The sequence below is a fragment of the Salmo salar genome, chromosome ssa17, assembly GCF_905237065.1.
Source record: "Salmo salar chromosome ssa17, Ssal_v3.1, whole genome shotgun sequence".
Classification (NCBI taxonomy): Eukaryota; Metazoa; Chordata; class Actinopteri; order Salmoniformes; family Salmonidae; genus Salmo; species Salmo salar.
The window spans coordinates 6,350,725-6,374,076 of record NC_059458.1 but is presented as its reverse complement, the minus strand read 5'-3'; the positions used below and the strand labels follow the sequence as shown (position 1 = coordinate 6,374,076).

The following is a 23,352-nucleotide window of genomic DNA, read 5'->3' as shown; positions in this document are numbered from 1 at the left end:
TTCGATAGGGATTCAAAAGAAGAACTACAATTCTCAGATGTCCCACTTCCTGGTTGGATTTTTCTCAGGTTGTTGCCTGCCATATGAGTTCTATTATACTCACAGACATCATTCAAACAGTTTTAGAAACTTCAGAGTGTTTTCTATCCAAATCTACTAATAATATGCAAATATTTGACTCGGGCCCAAGTATTAGGCAGTTTACTCCAGGCACGCTTTACATCCAAAAATGAAAATACTGCCCCCTATACCTTAAAAAGTTAACCTCCCTTGGGTAGGGGGCAGTATTTTGACGTCCGAATGAAAAGTGTGCCCAAAGTAAACTGCCTGTTACTCAGGCCCAGAAGCTAGGATATGCATATTTGGATAGAAAACACTCTAAAGTTTCTAAAACTGTTAAAATGATATCTGAGTATAACAGAACTGATATGGCAAGCGAAACCCAGAGGACAAACCATTTCAAAAAAAGAACATTTCAGCCTACCACTATTTTCAATGGCTATCACTTTTATTATAAGGCCAAGTCCGCCCAGATTGCAGTTCCTAGGGCTTCCATTAGATGTCAGTCTTTAGAAAGAGTTTCAGGCTGGTTTTTGAAGAAAATTGATTTTTGGAGAAATTCTACTTTTTCCGTGGTGGCTCCCATTTTGGCTGTAGTGTTTCCAAGCGCGTGGAAGAGAGCGCGTTTTAGAAACTTTAGGGTGTTTTCTATCCAAATCTACTACTTATATGCATATTCTCGTTTCTGGGTAAGAGTAGTAACCAGTTTAAATCGGGTACGTTTTTTATCCGGCCGTGAAAATACTGCCCCCTAGCCCCAACAGGTTTTAAGGTCATTTGTAATACTGATTTGAAGGTAATTTGTAATATTGATAATTATGATGAAGCTTATAGTTCTTAGCCCTATTTGTGATTTGGACCAACGGGAAGAAGGAGAGGGTGTTGCATTTGACTAAGGGTAGGCTGTTATAAGTCTATTTTACTATGATCATATGGCTACAATTATTTTTCTTTATGGAGTTAAGGGTAGTGAATTATTTACGTGTTTCGGTGTGTGCTACCTTACTGAAGAGACCTCTACCTGCTTTCTATCTACTTTATGAAATATCTCTTTACTTTTACTTTCTTACTTGAAAGGAGCGTTTCTTATTGTCCAGGTACTCCCTTCCTGTCTCTGTCCATTTTCGTTGGTTGGGGCCTAATGAACACAACCCAGGTTGAGATACAGATTAATCTCTGTTAAAGATCACAAGGTCATCTTAATTAAAAGAAGTGTTGCTATAGAGAAAGGTCAACAGAGCCAAAAAAAACTTCAGTCCACTTAATCCTCCAGGAATATCTTCAAATCAATATGGCTGCCTGTCCACCCAATCACAGGATATTGACTTGAATGGGATTGTCCGTTCTTGTCATTCTATTATTATGGTCTCAGCTGTTGAGGGGGTTTCTGCCTGCCTGTGAATCTCCTACTGTGGAAGTAATTAAACACATAATATATTGGAGCCTTTCCCCCTGTCTCTCGTTCTCCGCCATAGTGGAAATGAGGAAGTGTCTGTTGGAGGATGTGACACAGTTAAGGAGTAGAGGGATTTCATTCTGTCATTTACGAGCAAAGAGTTGACAAAGAGTCACTGCGGGTACTAAAGGTGAAACTAAAGACTGTTGAAGTGTCTTTTTTTCCCCAGCTAATGCTGATTCATGTCACAAAAAAATCCATAAAAAAAAAAAAACTTTCTTCAGCTACAAGTAATGTGTGTCTCTGACAGTGAGTGTGTGTCAGTGTCTGACTATGTGGTACTCAGTGGTGGAAAAAGTACCCAATTGTCATACACGAGTAAAAGTAAAGATACATTAATAGAAAAATTACTTAAGCAAAAGTGAGTCATCCAGTAAAATACAACTTGAGTAAAAGTCTAAAAGTAATTGGTTTTAAATATACTTAAGTATCAAAAGTAAATGTCATTCCTAAAATATATTGAAGTGTCAAAAGTAACAGTATACATCATTTCAAATTCCTTATATTAAGCTAACCAGACAGCGCAATTTTTTATTTTATTTTTACAGATATCCAAGGGGCACACTCCAACACTCACACATAATTAGCAAATGAAGCATTTGTGTTTAGTGAGTTCTCCAGACTGAAGACAGTTGGGATCACCAAGGATGTTCTCTTGATAAGCACGTGAATTGGACCATTTTCCTGTACTGCTAAGCATTAAAAATATAACGAGGACTTTTGGGTGTCAACAGTATGGCGTAAAAAGTATGTTATGGCGTAAAAAGTATGTTATTTTCGTTAGGAATGTAGTGGAGTTAAAGTATAAATTGTCAAATATAAATAGTAAAATACAGATGCCGCAAAACAACTTCTTAAGTAGTACTTTAAAGTATTATTTTTACTGAAGTATTATACACTGCTGGTGGTACTGAAGGTTAACTCTACAGTATATAATCAGAACCTTATGAGGTTGGTCTGCACCAGTTACGTGTTTGGGTGTGTGCCTTCAGCTCCTATACCTTACTGAAGAGACCTCGACCTGCTTTCTATCTACTTTATGAAATAACTCTTTACCTTCCTACTTGAGGTGACCTCTGCCCTGTTTAGAAACATGAAATGTAGGGCATTTATGGGACTGACTGCTATTCAGTTTGCCTGTAATTCATTGTATTTAAGATAATCAGTTAATGAAGTAAGTCATTGCTTAAACAGGCTGACAAATCAATTTTATATTGATTGTAAACATTGATTAGTAGGTATTCCGGCACAACACAGGATTAAGTGGACTGATTGAGGCCATTTTGGCTCTGTTGACCTTTTCTCCATGACATCACTTCTGTTAAGTTGGCCTTGTGGTCTTCAGAGAATCATCTGCTGACTTGGTTTTGTTAATCAGGTACCAATTTTAAAAAACGCAATGAAACAGGGGGCTCTACCTGAATGCTTGTTTTCCTTTTCCGTTGCAAAAGGTTTTGAAGCAATGTGAACTAATGAATATGACCCAGATGCTACTGTAGGTATGAAAATACTACTGGACTGAGTTGAAGTATCGTGTGGGAGACAGGGCTGCGTTTGGAACCAGTGCCTTGTACTGAGGAGTGTTTTCCATCTGACTGCCTCTCCAAAACAGACCCGATGACTGGCAGAGCTTCAACATGCCACGTAACCTGACCTCAGTTTAATGAAGCGAAGGCAGCCCAGGGAATAGTTATACCTCTTCGAAAACAAGGGTGAATGAGCCATGTTTTGAAGTTACATAATAGCCTTTTGCTAGAGCAGAGAGAGTGGAGAGGAGAGGGTGAGGTAACAGAGATGCGGGTGGCAGCCTCTTGCTCTGCACTCCAACAGTCAAATATGCATCAGCTCCTCTCCTTCACTCTGCCCTTGATGGGCATTGAGTGCATTATCACACATTTACATCTGCACTACCACACATTCACATCTAAGGGCTGTTGATGTTGTGGGGGACGTGACCTCCAGATCTGACAGCCAGAGTGGGGCCTAGATTGGCATCTTTAACCTATGGGGGAGCACAGAGTACAGGGTCACGTTGGACAGAGGTAGCCTCTACAGCTCAACTGAAGAGCAGAGCAGGACAAAATGACCAAACAAATAAAGAGAACATTGCACAAGATGGGCTAGCATATAGTCACTGGCAACCTGAGATGAACTACGGTTCACAGCATACCTCCACTTGCCTGCCCTCTCCTCACCCAACTGTGAGAAGGCCAAAGGATAGACGTAGGTATTTTTTTTGGTGTGTGTGTGTAGTGGAGGGGGTATGTGAAAGATGAGACAATAAAAAAAGCAAATGACAGTTTACATAGACCATCGCTGTTCAAGATCTCCTTTCTACTTTTTCCCTCTGTTCTCTACCCATAATAGCTCTGTACCTGACAGGAATGATGAATTAATCACCCAACAGTAGGGGTCTTCCTCAGCCCTCCTGTCTTCTTGCACCGCCCCTCCGAGCTCCCAGGCTGCATCCAACTGGCACGCTATTCCCTCCATACTGCTCTACTTTTGACAAGAGCCTGATCAAAAGTAATGCACTGCATATGGAATAGGGTGCCAGTTGGGACGTAGACCTAGACTCCTTCACTCTCTGTATCCTTGCAGCTAGTTGCTGGAACCTGCTGACCTTCCCAATATCCTAGTTCATCTCCACAGCAACCATTTGTTTAGGTTCGCGGAGACATGGAGCCAATTTATTTATGTGCAGTTCACTACCCAGCAACCTCTATGGTGGGCTCCGTCGAGTGTCGTATACAAATGTACGTTTCAGGGTGAACACAGGGCCCCACAATGCAGAGGCAATGGTAAAGTACATGGGGGGGAAAAAACTCCACATGATAACATAATGTAGTTTGTAGCATTGAATCTCATTTCTCTGATTTATGCTGATAGTGGGGTCTAGATTTGGACTCAAAATAAATCTCAACACCTTTTTACTAATGTTAGTGCAACATAATGTGGCAAACTCAAAGATAGGTACATACTATAGAGTTTCATCCGTAGAGTACAACCTTTCTTCATACAGGAAGCGGCACAGGTCCTAATCCAGGCACTTGTCATCTCCCGTCTGCACTACTGCAACTCTGTGTTGGCTGGGCTCCCCGCTTGCGCCATCAAACCCCTGCAACTTATCCAGAACACTTGGTGTTCAACCTACCCAAGTTCTCCCAGGTCACCTCACTCCTCTGCACATTCCACTGGCTTCCATTCGAAGCTTGAATCCACCACAACACCATGGGGGTTGCCTACGGAGCAGCAATGGGAACTGCCCCTGTCTACCTTCAGGCTATGTTCAAACCCCACACCCCAACGGGAGCACTCCTTTCTGCCACGTCTGGTCGCCTTGGTCATCCCAGCCTAATTAAAGCTCTTCTCTGTCCTGGCACCCCAATGGTGGAACAAGCTTCCCACTGACACTAGCACAGCAGTCACTGCCCATCTTCCGAAAACTTCTGAAACCCTACCTATTCAAAGAGTATCTTAAATAAGACATCTCATTGTTACCCCATACATGTTTGTTTTTTTACTGCACTTGTCTTTTCGTAATAGCACCGACTTTGCTGATAACTCCTTTACTGAGGAAAAAAAATGACTTACTACGACTGATGTGTGGTTGTCTCACCTAGCTATCTTAAGATGAATGCACTAACTAAGTCGCTCTGTATTAGAGCGCCTGCTAAATGTAAGGTTATGAAAGTGTTGCAATAGTGCATACATTTTACCTATTGACATTAAAATTGTTTATTTCTATATTGTATACTTCAACTCAAATGCTCATTCAAATAGTATTCCCAATTCTAGCTTGTTGAACTACTTATCCCCACTACTGTGCAAAAACACTCTACTTCAGTGTTGTGTTCATGAGGGCACACAACAGAACATGTAAGTGAGCGTTTCTTACAGGTTCAGGTGGTCCCTCCCTGTCTGTCAGTTTCTCTGTCTAGTGCCTAATGAACCCCACCCTCACAGTAAAAAGGCACAACAGTCCAGTCTCATACCAGTCAATGAGAACCACTACAGTAAACAAAAGCTGGTATAGGATCTCACAGCAATCATAGAGCAACCCATTACAGGGTCGCTGCCGAGTGACGCAGCGGTCTGAGGCACTGCATCTCAGTGCAAGAGGTGTCACTACAATCCCTGGTTTGAATGCAGGCTGTATCACATCCGACCGTGTTTGGGAGTTCCATAGGGCAGCACACAACTGGCCCAACATCGTCCAGGTCCATTCTAACATATCAACACTAAAGTATCAAGTCAAGTTCATAGTTTGCATTCAAATTGTTTTTTTGTGTTTCTGCATTTCACATTTCACGCATAGCCCAGTATCTATAATTTTTTCCCCAGGCCTATTCTGCTGATTTATGACTCATCTTCCCATGGTGCACCTGACACTTCTTTCTTATCTAGCCCTTTCACACGTACAATCACACGGGGTGTGATCGTTCTACAGTGGTCCCTGAAGCGTACGATCACACCCCGTGTGATTAGAACACTCAGTTAGAACACTCATTTAGAACGGCCAGTTTCGAATGACGCAACAATCAAGATTTGAGCTGGCCACACTTTTTTCAGAAACTATTTACACAAACACAGTCCTTACAAAGTTATGTCCAGAATGTGAGCAGTTTATTTTTGGATGCAATGTTCAGATATTCACAGAAGTATCTATAGCATAACACAATCATCCTAACTATCGCCTGACATAAACTACACTATGAATTAGCTAATAGCAATTACTAAGTACAATTAATCACATCACGGGTGAGCTCACCGTTGATCAAAATAATTGAGTAAAACACTTTCTAGAAATCGAAAGTAATCCGACGATTAGTTTCAGCGCGCAGCCATGCTTTTTTACCTCACAGAAACCGAAGATAATAAGAGAAGACAAGATGAGTTGTTGAAGGGGTGTGGTCTACCATCATTCACATCCCACATTCACTTCCTGAAGTTCTCAAAAAATTAGTGAACCCTTACTCACCTCATTTTGTTATAGCATCTTTGGTCCGACAGACGATCAAGTGAAACCCAGAATGCATTGTATGTCAACAAACATGGCTCTATACACAAAGCTGGAATTAGCTTAGCTCATCATAATCAGTACAACCTTCAAAACATTATTTTACACACATACTATGCGCCCTTTACAATTTATGCAAAAATCGGAACGCATGATTTATCACGGGTAATTGAAAAACGTAAATAAAATAGTAAATATATCAATAATACCACACAAAACATTTTCTGATAGTGATTTATTGATACAAATTGCACGTTTAGGCAGTCAATCACGGTAACCTCTCACTCCCACTCTGAGCCATTCAGTGTTGTTGTTTATTTAACAATCACATCCTGGAATGGAGAGAATGTTCGAACATCACGTGCATAAAAAAACTCACGCTGGGGCGACCGTTAGAGATATTTGGAACTCACGCGTGAAAGGGCTAGTAGGCAGTGCACACCTGGGAGAGAGAGGGAAAGGGGGAAGTGGGGATGGATAGGGGGGATGGAGGTTGACCTCAGGGTTTGAGTCAGCACAGCACACCTGGATTGCACTTTTCTCTTGGGAGTGGGAGGAGGATTTGCCTATATGGCACATTCACAACAAAGTGTGTGAATCTTCCCACACTATCTTCTCAACCATGCGCAGGCCCATATAGAGACCCCTGGAGGCCTTGTATAGGGGCCCCAGCAGCATCCGAGCTCTCCCTGCATCTACCAGGAGGCCTGGGTCATGTTCATAAGAGCATACTGTAGCAAAATGTTTCAGAAAATGAAAACAAGCACTTCTTATTTGACAATTAGAGATACCTCCCCATTTCACAGTTTTTACTGTTTGGTGCCAACTTAACACAACCCTGTTTTCAAAGTATCCACCTCCGATTTCCAATAAATGGACTGTTTTGAACAGATCCACAGTAATTTCTAAAACATAGCCAAGTCACTTCGGGAGTTGGGATACGCAGCTAATATCCTATTTCTTTGAACAGTGGGCTTGCCTACAGCAAAACAAGGGCATGCTGTAATCTACAACAGGTGTTCTCAAACTGGGGTACGCACACTGCCGTCCAACAGTGCTATACATTTGTGTGAGGTTTTATTCTTGCCTGAGTAGCCTCGTTTCACTGCCAGAAATAAAATGTAAACTACCTAGTGTTCAGCGAAATAACACAATGTCAAATACAGGTAGCCTAGTTAAATAATTTACATCCAAATCACATTAACCGTTACTCTCTCGTGGGAATTCCACTAACGGTCTGTATGTAGCCAAACGTAGCTGCTGCTCATTCCTTTTGCTCAAAAATTGATAAATGGTAAAAAAAAAAATAAGGCCCGCATCCATAGACCCCCATACCAGCTCTACTGGTAGTACTACTTCTACCAGCAGTTCTACACCTGCACGTGTCGACGACAAGTTGTTCTGCTTCCATGAGCACATCCAATGCTAGCATTAGTAATTCTACATTTGGGGTTCACTTATATTGGGAGTAGTGCCTTTCCTCAGCCACAGTGTGTTATATGTGCAAAAGTACTATCTCACAACATGCCAATTTGAAAAATAAGCCACAGAAGCTTTTTGAGCGAGAATTAAGACAACTTTCGAGTAGCAAGACATGTATAAAAGCAACAAATACCATTAATAAGAAGGGGCTAGAAGCGTCTGATATGGTGAGCTCCCGAGTGGCTAGGACAGGCAAGACCCATACTATTGCTTTGTGTCACTGCGACCTTACTATCTGCCCTGTGAGTTCCCCCAATTGTTTGTTACCGTTGTGTACATTCAACCGAAAGCTAATATAACAAAGGCATCAGAGATTATTTATAATCTGTCACAAAAACTGGAATCCATCTCCCCGACGCACCCACATTTATTTTAGGGGATTTTAACAACTGTACCTTGCAAAGTCCTGCGCACATACCAACAGTATGTGAAATGTCACACTAAGAAAAATAGGCCTCTTGATTTGTGCTATGGGACAATACCAAATGCGTTCTCTGCCACCACCCGACCTCCCCTGGGGACATCAGACCACAATGTGGTCTACCTCAGGCCAACCTACTGTCGGCTCCTGGAGAGGGAGAAACCCACAGTTAAAACTGTCCAGATCTGGAATGACAACAGTATCACTTGTCTCCAGGGGTGTTTTGACAGTACTATGTGGGAGGTACAGTGGGGCAAAAAAGTATTTAGTCAGCCACCAATTGTGCAAGTTCTCCCACTTAAAAAGATGAGAGAAGCCTGTAATTTTCATCATAGGTACACTTCAACTATGACAGACAAAATGAGAAAAAAATTCCAGAAAATCACATTGTAGGATTTTTAATGAATTTATTTGCAAATTATGGTGGAAAATAAGTATTTGGTCAATAACAAAAGTTTCTCAATACTTTGTTATATACCCTTTGTTGGCAATGACACAGGTCAAACGTTTTCTGTAAGTCTTCACAAGGTTTTCACACACTGTTGCTGGTATTTTGGCCCATTCCTCCATGCAGATCTCCTCTAGAGCAGTGATGTTTTGGGGCTGTCACTGGGCAACACGGACTTTCAACTCCCTCCAAAGATTTTCTATGGGGTTGAGATCTGGCGACTGGCTAGGCCACTCCAGGACCTTGAAATGCTTCTTACGAAGCCACTCCTTCGTTGCCCGGGCACGTTTCATCTTCCATGCCCTTGCTGATGGAAGGAGGTTTTCACTCAAAATCTCACGATACATGGCCCCATTCATTCTTTCCTTTACACGGATCAGTCGTCCTGGTCCCTTTGCAGAAAAACAGCCCCAAAGCATGATGTTTCCACCCCTATGCTTCACAGTAGGTATGGTGTTCTTTGGATGCAACTCAGCATTCTTTGTCCTCCAAACACGACGAGTTGAGTTTTTACCAAAAAGTTCTATTTTGGTTTCATCTGACCATATGACATTCTCCCAATCCTCTTCTGGATCATCCAAATGCTCTCTAGCAAACTTCAGACGGGCCTGGACATGTACTGGCTTAAGCAGGGGGACACGTCTGGCACTGCAGGATTTGAGTCCCTGGCGGCGTAGTGTGTTACTGATGGTAGGCTTTGTTACTTTGGTCCCAGCTCTCTGCAGGTCATTCACTAGGTCCCCCCCGTGTGGTTCTGGGATTTTTGCGCACTGTTCATGTGATCATTTTGAACCCACCGGATGAGCTCTTGCGTGGAGCCCCAGATCGAGGGAGATTATCAGTGGTCTTGTATGTCTTCCATTTTTAATAATTGCTCCCACAGTTGATTTCTTCAAACCAAGCTGCTTACCTATTTCAGATTCAGTCTTCCCAGCCTGGTGCAATTTTGTTTCTGGTGTCCTTTGACAGCTCTTTGGTCTTGGCCATATTGGAGTTTGGAGTGTGACTGTTTGAGGTTGTGGACAGGTGTCTTTTATACTGATAACAAGTTCAAACAGGTGCCATTAATACAGGTAACGAGTGGAGGACAGAGGAGCCTCTTAAATAAAAAAAGTTACAGGTCTGTGAGAGCCAGAAATCTTGCTTGTTTGTAGGTGACCAAATACTTATTTTCCACCATAATTTGCAAATAAATTCATTAAAAATCCTACAATGTGATTCTGGATTTTTTTTCTTCTCATTTTGTCTGTCATAGTTGACGTGTACCTATGATGAAAATTACAGGCCTCTCTCATCTTTTTAAGTGGGAGAACTTGCACAATTGGTGGCTGACTAAATACTTTTTTGCCCCACTGTATTTGAGGACAGCAACTCTGATCTTGATGAACTCACAGATGTTATTTCAAACTATGTAAACTTCTGTGTTGAGTCAGTTGTGCCTACTAAAACCTGTAAAATCTTCCCTAACAATAAGCCTTGGGTATCAAAACATCTAAAATCACTACTTGATAGGAAGAAGGCAGTTTATGCTGAGGGTGATAGACAGGCTTTAAGAGATATACAATGTGAGATCAAAAGACAGATACTGGTGGACAAGGAGGTATAGAAGCAAAGGGTGGAGAGGACCCTCTCCTCAGGAAACGCAAGGGTGGCCTGGCAAGTGATTAAATCCATGGCTAGTGCCCCCCCACATAGGCAGGGGAAAAACCAGTGCTGACCTTGGGGGATATGAGTGCCAGAACATGGCTAATGAACTGAATGTTTTCTTCAAGATTTGAATCAGACAACTTTGTGTCAGAGGTAAAACAAATGGAAGCATCATTACAAATGTTTGAGAGAGAGTTGTTGTTAAACAGTCTGATGTTTTAAAGTTGTTCAGGGGATGTAACGCCCAGGCAAAATAAATGGACATGTGTTAAAGCACTTTGCTGAACAATTGGCTAGTGTTTTTACAGACATTTTCTAATCCTCACTCGACCAGCAACACGTGCCAGTATTGTGGAAAAACTCAATAATTATACCAATTCCTAAAGCATCGAATCCCTCTGTGCTGAATGACTACTGCCCTATCGGCTTGACATCCTTAGTAATGAAATGCCTTGAGAAAATTGTGAAAAGTCATATTCTCAGTGTCACCCAGAAGCTTCTCGAACCATTTCAGTTTGCCTATCAGCCTAGCAGAGGAGTTGATGCCATTCTTACCCTCCTTAACATGGTCTATAGACATCTAGAGGGTGCCAAATCCCATGTCAGGGTTCTGTTGACTTTTCTTCTGCCTTCAACACAAATCCAGCCTTACATTCTGGCACAGAGACTCATTCGGGACTTCTCCTTAGATGGGGGGCTGGTTTTGTGGCTGTTGGACTTCCTGAGCCAACGCTCACAGCGAGTCAAAATAGGTCCCCACGTGTCAGATACACGCAATACCAACACTGGCTCTCTTCAGGGATGTGTTTTGTCCCCACTCCTGTACATCTTGTACACCAACAGTTGTACTATTTCCCATACTGACAGACTCCTCGTTAAGTTCACTGATGACACTGCCTTGATCAGCCTGTTGAATGATGACGAGGAACATCATGGCCCGGTCCTAGATGACTTTGTAGAGTGGTGTGAGGAATCACACTTGGTCCTCAATACCAACAAGACCAAAGAGATGTGCATAGACTTCACGAAGCGTACAACACCTACCTCTGCAACATGTCAGAGATCAGAATATAGAAATTGTTGAGGAATACAAATATCTGGGTGTCCTTTTGGACAATAAGCTTCAGTGGAGTAAATGTACAGACCTGATGTACAAAAAGAGCCAACAGAGATTGTACTTTCTCAAAAAGCTGGTATCTTTTAATGTAGGCTGTACTATATTGACTCTGTTTTACAAATCTTTTATTGAGAGTATTTTAACTTTTTGTATTGTTGGTTTGAAAATGCCACTGTCAGCCAGATAAATATGTTGAGAAGGATTATTACCACAGCAAGCAAGGTACTTTGTGTCAAACAGTCAGGCCTGGATGAGATCTTTAAGGTCAGGGCCCTCCGTAAGGCTCACAAAATAATTTTAGACCCAAGCCACCCCCTGTACCTGGACTTTGAACTACTCCCCTCTGGGCGCAGGTATAGGGCACCCCTCAGCAGAAAAAACAGAACTCGACAATAATTTGTGCCAGGTGTGATATCCCTCCTAAATAGCTCGGGCTAATGTTCCTATCGACTCTGTAAGGCCAGCTGACTAGTCTTTTTTTAATGTTTTATTTATTATAATTATTTTATTGGGATGTAACTTATGAAAGTTGTATTGTATTTAAACGCCACTTTAAATGTGTACATGACACTGCAACAAAATGTCCCCATGGGGACAATAAAGTCAGTAAGTAAGTATTGTGGAGGACTTAATTCTTCCTACTGCCACAGATATGGCTGGGACAATAATGGGGGGAAAAGGCAAAAAAACTACGCAGACAATGCCTTCATCAAACAACACTGTTTCACAACGCATCAGTGACATGGCAGGAGATGTTTTGAAACAATTACTGCTTCGGATACAAGCCAGTGAATTATATGCGTTACAGCTGGATGAGTCAACAGACGTGGCGGACTTAGCACAGCTCCTGGTATATGTCCGTTACATTTATGGCGGGTCAATTAAGGAAGACATCCTCTTCTGCAAACCACTGGAAACCAGGACAACAGGAGATGTTATTTTTGAAGTACTGGACAGCTTTGTGACATCAAATGAACTTTGGTGGTCAAGATGTGTTGGTGTCTGTACTGATGGCGCAAAAGCCATGACAGGGAGACATAGTGGAGTGGTAACGCACGTGCAAGCAGTTGCTCCCGATGCTACTTGGGTACACTGCAGCATCCACTGCAGTTCACTTACCGATATCTGAACAAGAGAGCCTCATCGAAATTGCAACAAGCGGTTCTGTGAAAATTGAATTTAAAATCAGAAGCCACAGCCTGATTTCTGGATTGGGCTGCGCTCAGAGTATCCTGCCTTGGCAAATCGCGCTGTTAAGACACTGATGCTTTTTGCAACCACGTGCCTAAACTCAGCAAAAAAAAAAATTATAATAAAAAAAATTAAAAAGTCCACTCAACTACATTTATTTTCAGCAAACCTAACATGTAAATATTTCTATGAACATAACAAGATTCAACAACTGAGACATAAACTGAACAAGTTCCACAGACATGTGACTAACAGAAATTGAATGTGTCCCTGAACAAAGGGGGTCTCAAATATCAAAAGTAACAGTCAGTATCTGGTGTGGCCACCAGCTGCATCAAGTACTGCAGTGCATCTCCTTCTCATGGACTGCACCAGATTTGCCAGTTCTTGCTGTGAGATGTTACCCCACTCTTCCACCAAGGCACCTGCAAGATCCCGGACATTTCTGGGGGCGAATGGCCCTCACCCTCCGATCCAACAGGTCCCAGATGTACTCAATGGGATTGAGATCTGGGCTCTTTGCTGGCTATGGCAGAACACTGACATTCCTGTATTGCAGGCAATCACACACAGAATGAGCAGTATGGCTGGTGGCATTGTCATGCTGGAGGGTCATGGTAGGATGAGCCTGCAGAAGGGTACCACATGAGGGAGGAGGATGTCTTCCCTGTAACGCACAGCGTTGAGATTGCCTGCAATAACAACAAGCTCAAGCCGATGATGCTGTGACACACCGCCACAGACCATGACGGACCCTCCACATCGATCCCCCTTCACAGTACAGGCCTCGGTGTAACGTTCATTCCTTCGACGATAAATACGAATCTGACCATCACCCCTAGTGAGACAAAACCGCAATTCGTCAGTTTAGAGTACTTTTTGCCAGTCCTGTCTGGCCCAGTGACGGTGGGTTTGTGCCCATAGGCATTGTTGTTGCCGGTGATGTCTGGTGAGGACCTGCCTTACAACAGGCCTACAAGCCCTCAGTCCAGCCTCTCTCAGCCTATTGAGGACAGTCTGAGCAAGGGATAGAGGGATTGTGCGTTCCTGGTGTAACTCGGGTAGTTGTTGTTGCCGCCATCCTGTACCTGTCCCGCAGGTGTGATGTTCGGCTGTACTGATCCTGTGCAGGTGTTGTTAAACGTGGTCTGCCACTGCGAGGACAATCAGCGGTCTAGCCTGTCTCCCTGTAGCGCCGTCTTAGGCATCTCACAGTACAGACATTGCAATTTATTGCCCTGGCCACATCTGCAGTCCTCATGCCTCCTTGCAGCATGCCTAAGGCATGTTCACGCAGATGAGCAGGGACCCTGGGCATCTTTCTTTTGGTGTTTTTCAGAGTCAGTAGAAAGGCCTCTTTAGTGTCCTAATTTTCATAACTGTGACCTTAATTGCCTGTTAGTGTCTTAATGACCGTTCCACAGGTGCATGCTCATTAATTGCTTATGGTTCATTGAACAAGCATGGGAAACAGTGTTGAAACCCTTTACAATGAGGATCTGTGAAGTTATTTGGATTTTTACTAATCATCTTTGAAAGACAGGGTCCTGAAAAAGGGACGTTTCTTTTTTTGCTGAGTTTATGTGAGAGTGGATTCTCGATCCACACTAGCATGAAAACTAAATACAGGCATAGACTGTGTGTGGGAAATGATTTAACTTCTTTGGGATGGGGGCAGTATTTTCACGGCCGGATAAAAAAACGTACCCGATTTAATCTGGTTACTACTCCTGCCCAGAAACTAAAATATGCATATAATTAGTAGATTTGGATAGAAAACACTCTAAAGTTTCTAAAACTGGTTGAATGGTGTCTGAGTATCACAGAACTCATATGGCAGGCCAAAACCTGAGAAGATTCCATACAGGAAGTGCCCTGTCTGACAATTTGTTGTCCTTCTGTTGCATCTCTATCAACATTAGAGCATCTGTGCTGTAACGTGACACTTTCTAAGGCTCCATTGGCAACCTAAAACCGCCAGATAGTGGAATGGGGTGTCTGCTGTCTCTGGGCAAAGTACAGCAGCAGAGTTTGTAAGTTGTCAGCCTGGGGACATTGAGACAGATGCGCGTTCACAAGACTTCTCCATTTTTTTTTCAGCCTTTGAATGAATACAACGTTGCCCGGTTGGAATATCGCTATTTTACGAGAAAAATAGCATAAAAATTGATTTTAAACAGCGTTTGACATGCTTCTAAGTACAGTAATGGAATATTTAGATTTTTTTTGTCACGAAATGCGCTCGCGCGTTACCCTTCAGATAGTGACCTGAACGCACAAACAAAATGGCGCTATTTCAATATAACTGTGGATTATTTCGAACCAAAACAACATTTGTTGTTGAAGTAGAAGACCTGGGAGTGCATTCTGACGAAGAACAGCAAAGGTAATTCTAATAGTAATTCTGAGTTTAGGTGACCCCGAAGTTGGCGGATGTCAAAATAGCTAGCCGGGATGGCCGAGCTATGTACTCAGAATATTGCAAATTGTACTTTTGCCGAAAAGCTATTTTAAAAATCGGACATAGCGATTGCATAAAGGAGTTCTGTATCTATAATTCTTAAAATAATTGTTATCTATTTTGTCAACGTTTATCATGAGTAATTCAGTAAATTCACTGAAGTTTTTGTTGGGTGTGCTAGTTCTGAACATCACATGCTAATGTAAAAAGCTGTTTTTTGATAGAAATATGAACTTGATTGAACAAAACATGCATGCATTGTATAACAATGTCCTAGGAATGTCATCTGATGAAGATCAAAGATTAGTGCTGCATTTAGCTGTGGTTTGGGTTTATGTGACATATATGCTTGCTTGGAAAATGGCTGTGTGATTATTTGTGTCTATGTACTCTCCTAACATAATCTAATGTTTTGCTTTCGCTGTAAAGCCTTTTTGAAATCGGACAATGTGGTTAGATTAACGAGAGTCGTATCTTTAAAATGGTGTAAAATAGTTGATTGTTTGAGAAAATTGAATTGTGGTATTTTAGTTGGTTTTGTATTTTGCGCCGTGCGATGCCATTGGCTGTTGGCTAGGGGTTCTGTCCTCAACAGGTTAAGACAGATTGCAGAGTTATGTGCATCCTTTCAAGCACATCCTTCTCTGTGGTGAGTTATTCACAATTTGATGAACAAGTAAGGTTTTATAAGTAATATTGTTAAATAAAGAGCAAATTTATATTATTATTTGTGCCCTGGTCCTATAAGAGCTCTTTGTAACAATCCGGGGCGTGGGAAATGACAACAACTCACTCATCCTTATGTTAAATAAATGTATCGTAAAGTGTGTTTGTGGCAGGCTTACAATGATGGCAAAAAAATTATATGAGAGAGTATGCTGATCCTGATGCTAGGGCGGTACACAGCTGGAGGTTGAATGTTTGAAGGGGTACGGGACTATAAAATGTTTGGGAACCACTGATCTACAACATCCGAACCTATTGCATTTATGGATTGTGTGCCCACATAAATCACCACATAACAAACTGTCTTCACTTTTAGCTACAGTTGAAGTCGTAAGTTTACATACACTTAGGTTGAAGTCATAAAAACTTGTTTTTCAACCACTCAACAAATGTCTTGTTAACAAACTATAGTTTTGGCAAGTCAGTTAGGACATCTACTTTGTGCATGACACAAGTAATTTTTCCAACAATTGTTTACAGACCGATTATTTCACTTATCTATTCACTGTATCACAATTCCAGTGGGTTAGAAGTTTACACAGTCTACTTAGTGTGTGTCTTTAAACAGCTTGGAAAATTCTGTCATGGCTTTAGAAGCCTCTGATAGGCTAATTGACATCATTTGATTCAATTGGAGGTGTACCTGTGGATGTATTTCAAGGCCTACCTTCAAACTCAGTGCTTCTTTGCTTGACATCATGGGAAAAATCAAAAGAAATCAGCCAAGACCTCAGAAAAAAAGTCTGGTTCATCCTTGGGAGCAATTTCCAAACCCCTGAAGGTACCACAATCATCTGTACAAACATTAGTACGCAAGTATAAACACCATGGGAACACACAGCCATCATACTGCTCAGCAAGGAGACACATTCTGTCTCCTAGAGATGAATGTGCTTTGGTGCAAAAAGTGCAAATCAAACCCAGAACAGCAGCAAAGGACCTTGTGAAGATGCTGGAGGAAACAGGTACAAAAGTATCTATATCCACAGTAAAACGAGTGCTATATCGACATAACCTGAAAGGCCGATCAGCAAAGAAGAAGCCAATGCTCAAAAACCAGCAGAAAAAAGCCAGACTACAGTTTGCAACTGCACATGGTTACAAAGATTGTACTTTTGGAGAAATGTCCTCTGGTCTGATTAAATAAAAATAGAACTGTTTGGCCATAATGACAATGGTTATCTTTGGTGGAAAAAGAGGGACGCTTGCAAGCAGAAGAACACCATTCCAACCGTGAACACCCATGGGTGGCAGCATCATGTTGTGGGGGTGCTTTGATGCAGGAGGGACTGTTGTACTTCACAAAATAGATGGCGTCATGAGGATGGAAAATTATGTGGATATATTGAAGAACCATCTCAAGACATCAGTAAGTTAAAGCTTAGTTGCAAATGGGTCTTCCAAATGGACAATGACCCCAAGCATATTTCCAAAGTTGTGGCAAAATGGCTTAAATACAAAAGTCAAGGTATTGGAGTGGCCATCACAAAGCCCTGACCTCAATCCCATAGAAAATTTGTGGGCAGAGCTGAAAAAGCGTGTGCGAGCAAGGAGGCCTAAAAACCTGACTCAGTTACACCAGCTCTGTCAGGAGGAATGGGCCAAGATTCACCCAACTTATCGTGGGAAGCTTGTGGAAGGCTACCCAAAATGTTGGACCCAAGTTAAACAATTTAAAGGCAATGCTACCAAATACACTCAATTAGTATGTAAACTTCTGACCCAATGGGAATGTGATGAAAGAAATAAAAGCTGAAATAAATCATTTTATTCTATTATTATTCTGACATTTCACATTCTTAAAATAAAGTGGTAATCCTAACTGACCTAAGACAGGAAATTTTTACTAGGATTAAAATGTCAGGAATTGTGGTAACTGAGTTTAAATGTATTTGGCTAAGGTATATGTAAACTTCCGACTTCAACTGTAAATCCACTAGCGTTCTGTAATTACACTATTAGTTTGACTTCTTACGTCTGCCAACAGCTAGATTGTATTCAGCAAGTTGGGCATCAATCTTGTTAGCTGCTAATAGCCCATACTAATCGCTAATGCTAATTGCTAGCTAGCTAATACTTGTACTGAGTCAGAGCAAACGCAATTAGCTATTCAGCCTGATAATACCAGTGATGGTGTAGACCTTGTGCAACAGTATCTTCTAAATCAAAGAGGAATATGCTAAGCAAGAATATGTCAGCTACATCTAGTAGCTAAGAGAAAACATTAAATGTATACAAAGATTATAGAGTCCACAAGTTAACACTTATCAACACTTTGGTTCCTACTCTGCATTTTCATTCGTTGTCATGTCAAACAACCCTGTATTGAAAGTGCCCACTATTATATTCTAACTATAGAATTATCATTCCTTTTCCGTTATTTCAACAGTTTACCCAAGTGTTTTGCTCTAAATCACAATTAACAATTGCAACATTTGGTTAGAAATATGGCTTAGATTGTTTGGCCATATCGTGCAGCCCTACATGGCAGTGTGGAAACAGGGCCTGTATCTCAACCAATAGCAAATATAGGCAAAATATCCCAAGCAACATCCAGAGACTTTCCTGCTCCTTGGGCTTTGAGGTGACCACTCCGGTGTGGGTGTCCTCAGCAGAATGTGGAAATAAAAGTATTAGAGTTTTTCGCCCCTGCCTACCAGAGTCCTCCTTGCTAGCTAGCCGGAGCGACACCAGTAGACAGTGTCCTTTGCTCCCACCTGCCCTCAGTCATTAACAGAACTGCGGAATTACAGTGCCCGATAGGTGGGGACGAAAGACACTCTCTACCGGTCCTCCCTGCCTCCCACTAGCACAGCAGACGGGAGGCTAGGGTGACACCGTATGCTAGTTTACTAGCTAGCTTGCTAGTTAGCGACACAGTGTGCTAGCTTTCTAGTTAGCTAGCTAGCACACTGTCGCCCCCGCCTCCCAGCTGCTGTGTACCAGAGTCCTCCTTAGGACTAGCTGGCTAAGCTAGCACACAATTTCCTGCGCTCCCACGCGCCGAACACCTGCCCTCGCTGTTGTTAACAGAACTGTGGGAAAACAGTGCCTGACAGGCGGGGGTGAAGAACACTGTCTACCAGTGTACAGCAAGCTAGCTACCGTAGTCGCCTCCGCCCCTTTTTCTGCGGGGTTTATCGGTGGCTGGCATACAACATTATTGTGCATTAACACCGCCTACTGTACTGGAACGCCCTCTCCTCCCACCTGTCCTAAATACAAAATTGACCAGTTTAAGTGTAAAGGAGGGGTTCCCGCAGATGCAGAAATGCCCACATGTCGGAACGCCCCGAAAACAGCAGATTTTTTATCAAAGTTCTGATTGTTCAAAGTGGTCAAGCTTGCGATGGGCCTCCGCAGCCTATAGTTCTTCATCATTCCCTCCACCGCCATACAGAAGACAAGGAAGAAACCACCTTGTAGCTAGGCCTACCTCTAGGCTGCTATACATATTTATTTAGTTTGTCATTCTATCATTTTTAATGAAATAGTTTTACCAGTTTAATGTATTCTCAAATTGAAAAAAGTAAGGGTGCGCCGCTCCCCTGTGCTCTGGCAGCATTACAACCCTACTAATGATCTACATAACAGCTATACAAAACAGATCCTTACCTGGTAATACAAAATATGAATCTTGCTCCATATTCCCACATTTGCAAACACCTCTTGGGAGGTCATAAAGTGCCATCTATGCAAAACAGCATGAGCTGCATTGCATTAATAGTCTTCAAATGATATGAATGCTTGTGACACAGTGCTTGAGATATGTTAAATGAATCACTTTTCCATGTGTGACTTGTTTGAAACCCAGAAACAGCAACACATAACCAGCTAATGGTGGAATTATGTGAACTTGGCACCTTCACCAAAGTAGAATCTGTTCTTTCTTTCGTGAGTGTAACCGATGTGAAATGGCTAGTTAGTTAGCGGTGGTGCGCGCTAATAGCGTTTCAATCAGTGACGTCACTCGCTCTGAGACTTGAAGTAGGGTTTCCCCTTGCGTTGCAAGGGCCGCGGCTTTTGTGGCGCGATAGGTAACAATGCTTCGGGGTGTCAGTTGTTGATGTGTGCAAGGGTCCCTGGTTCGAGCCCGGGTTGGGGCGAAGAGAGGGACGGAACCTACACTGTTACATGAGGACAACTGTAATCTGTTTGTAAAACGTAACACCTTTTTACTCTCTCTCGCGCGCTCACAATGGACTGGTGAGTGCTAAATTTGACACACACCTGTTGTCAATTACAAAATACAAAGAACAGCACTCCTGATAATATAGGTTGGTTCAAGTGTCCAAGCTCAGCAGGAAAGCTTTTAATGAAAGGTATTTATCTGGATACATATTTATGCTATGTAGATAGATCAGACTGATATCGGACCAGAGAGGATTAAAATCAAAACGTGGCTGAAATCTACAGTATGTGAATCCCCCCATTGAGAGAAAAGTTTGAGTGTCACAAAACACCTTCATAATTGAGCTCTTACACAAAACAAACGGATAGCTTTTGGATTTTATGACGCCAAAAGTTCACAAAGCCAGAAATACCAGAACATATATAATCATGCTGGCATCTATAATCAAGATCCAAATTCTGGGGTGGAACAGAACGCACTACTGTAGACTGTCTTAATTTATTACCAGGTAGGATATGTCCTGAAAGAGACCGGATCAGTTTGAACAGTGTATCAGGTCAGGCACATTTTTTGTGCACTGACAGATTATTCGCCCGTGAACAAAACAGCCATAATATACATAAACGCTGCTTGACATTTCTCTTTGACATTAAAATTACTGTTTCCGATCAACAGCCAGGGTAGAAGTAAGAACAAAACTTGCGCACTGCATTTGTCAAGCTATATAAATAAACGTTATATATCCTTACCTGTGGACAAGCGATAGGCAAATTTTCCAACAGATGCCAGTGGAATGCCGAGTCAAAACCTGATGATAACGTTGCGTCTTCGCGTTGTTCGCTCCAAATGTTGGACAGCGATGTGATTCATGTCGGGTTGTAATCTTTCTACGCATGCTCACCCCGCTGCATTCAAGAGGCTACTCCACTACCTTACCAGACGGTTGTCCTACTTTTTCTCCTTGACTGCGCCGTGCCCTTATGTGCGGTTTAATGACAAAATAAGTGATCTTGATGTGATAACGTGTTAGAGATTATGCATCTGATGGTCAGATAGTTGGGACGCTAACAAGCCCGCATATGAGATATAGCCTATATGATAAGATATTAATTGATGTTTAAATGAAAAATCATCAATAAATCAACAATAGGCTACAAACTGATACATGTGACATGTCCTTTGTCTAATTCAAAAACATTTTACACCATTCAAAATTATTGAATAGAAAATGTCGTGTGAAAGGCTAGGGTCTATTTTTCTCAATTTCTGCCTGACTGACGTGCCCAATGTAAACTGCCTGTTGCTCAGGCCCTGAAGCCAGGATATGCATATAATTGGTACCATTGGAAAGAAAACACTCTGAAGTTTGTAAATGTTAAAATAATGTAGGAGACTATAACACAATAGATATGGGAGGAGAAAACCAATCGGAATTTCTTTTTTTGTTGGAGAGCCCATGCTCTTCCATTAGAACGTATAGGGAAAATGTTTTATCTAGCTCCCAGTATGCAATTCCTATGGCTTCCACTGGATATCAGTAGTCTTTGTTTAAGGTTTCAGGCTGGTTTCTTCCCAAAGAGGAAGAATTATGAGTTTTAGTACTGGGATACAGCTTTGGAAATCAGTCTATCCACGCGACGAAGAGGACGCGCACCTGCTAATATCGTTTTCCTATTGAACATACTTCTTTCCATATGAAATAGAATAGTTTAATTACATTTTAGGATACCTGAGGATTACATAGAAATGTATTTTGACTTGTTTTAACCTCTATGGGCTAGGTGGGACGCTTGCGTCCCACCTACTCAGCCAGTTGAATCCTGTGGCGCGTTATTCAAATCCTTAGATATGCTATTACTTCAATTTTTCAAAAATGACTATTTTACACCATTTTAAAGATAACTCTCGTTAATCTAACCACACTGTCCGATTTCAAAAAGGCTTTACAACGAAAGCAAAACATTAGATTATGTCAGCAGACTACCCAGCCAGAAATAATCAGACACCCATTTTTCAAGCTAGCATATAATGTTACATAAACCCAAACCACAGCTAAATGTAGCACTAACCTTTGATGATCTTCATCAGATGACAACCCTAGGACATTATGTTATACAATACATGCATGTTTTGTTCATTCAAGTTCATATTTATATCAAAAACCAGCTTTTTACATTAGCATGTGACTAGCATTCCCACCGAACACTGCCGGTGAATTTACTAAATTACTCACGATAAACGTTCACAAAAAGTATAAATTATTTTAAGAATTATAGATACAGAACTCCTCTATGCACTCGATATGTCCGATTTTAAAATAGCTTTTCGGTTAAAGCACATTTTGCAATATTCTCAGTAGATAGCCCGGCATCACAGGGCTAGCTATTTAGACACCCAGCAGGTTTAGCACTCAAAGTCAGATTTACAATAAGAAAAATGTTCTTACCTTTGTTGCCTTCGTCAGAATGCACTCCCAGGACTTCTACTTCAATAACAAATGTTGGTTTGGTCCCAAATAATCCATCGTTATATCCAAACAGCGGCGTTTTGTTCGTGCGTTCTAGACACTATCCTAAAGGCTAAATAAGGGTGACGAGCATGGCGCAATTCATGACAAAAGAATTCTAAATATTCCATTACCGTACTTCGAAGCATGTCAACCGCTGTTTAAAATCAATTTTTATGCCATTTTTCTCATAAAAAAGCGATAATATTCCGACCGGGAATCTGCGTTTAGATAAACAGACAAAGGAAAAGAAACCGTTCGGTCGAAGCGGGCACGCGCCTAAGCCCATAGTACTCTGAGTGGCCACTTGCCAAAAGCGATAAAGTGTTTCAGCCAGAGCCTGCCTCGATATCGTTCAACGTTTTCCCGGGCTCTGAGACCCTATGGAAGACGTAGGAAGTGTCACGTTATTGCACAGATCCTGAGTCTTCAATAAAAAGAGCCAAGATGAAACTCTACTTCTCAGACAGGCCACTTCCTGCTTGAAATCTTCTCAGGTTTTGGCCTGCCATAGGAGTTCTGTTATACTCACAGACACCATTCAAACAGTTTTAGAAACTTTAGGGTGTTTTCTATCCAAAGCCAATAATTATATGCATATTCTAGTTACTGGGCAGGTGTAGTAACCAGATTAAATCGAGTACGTTTTTATCCAGCCGTGCAAATACTGCCCCCTATCCCCAAC

The 23,352-nt window shown here is 41.8% G+C and overlaps 1 protein-coding gene across 3 annotated transcripts in view; it reads right to left on the bottom strand.

The window, feature by feature from the left end:
• Positions 1 to 21,124, bottom strand: part of LOC106575132 (zinc finger protein 385B) — a 164,507-nt gene extending 143,383 nt beyond the window's left edge. For 2 of the 3 annotated variants that reach the window (XM_014151361.2, XM_045698754.1), the window contains exon 1: positions 20,911 to 21,123. The gene's annotated coding sequence lies outside the window, so the exon portion shown is untranslated. Of the gene's footprint in view, positions 1 to 20,910 lie in introns of all 3 variants that reach the window. The other variant, XM_014151365.2, reaches the window with a different exon arrangement.
• Positions 21,125 to 23,352: the final 2,228 nt, after the last annotated feature.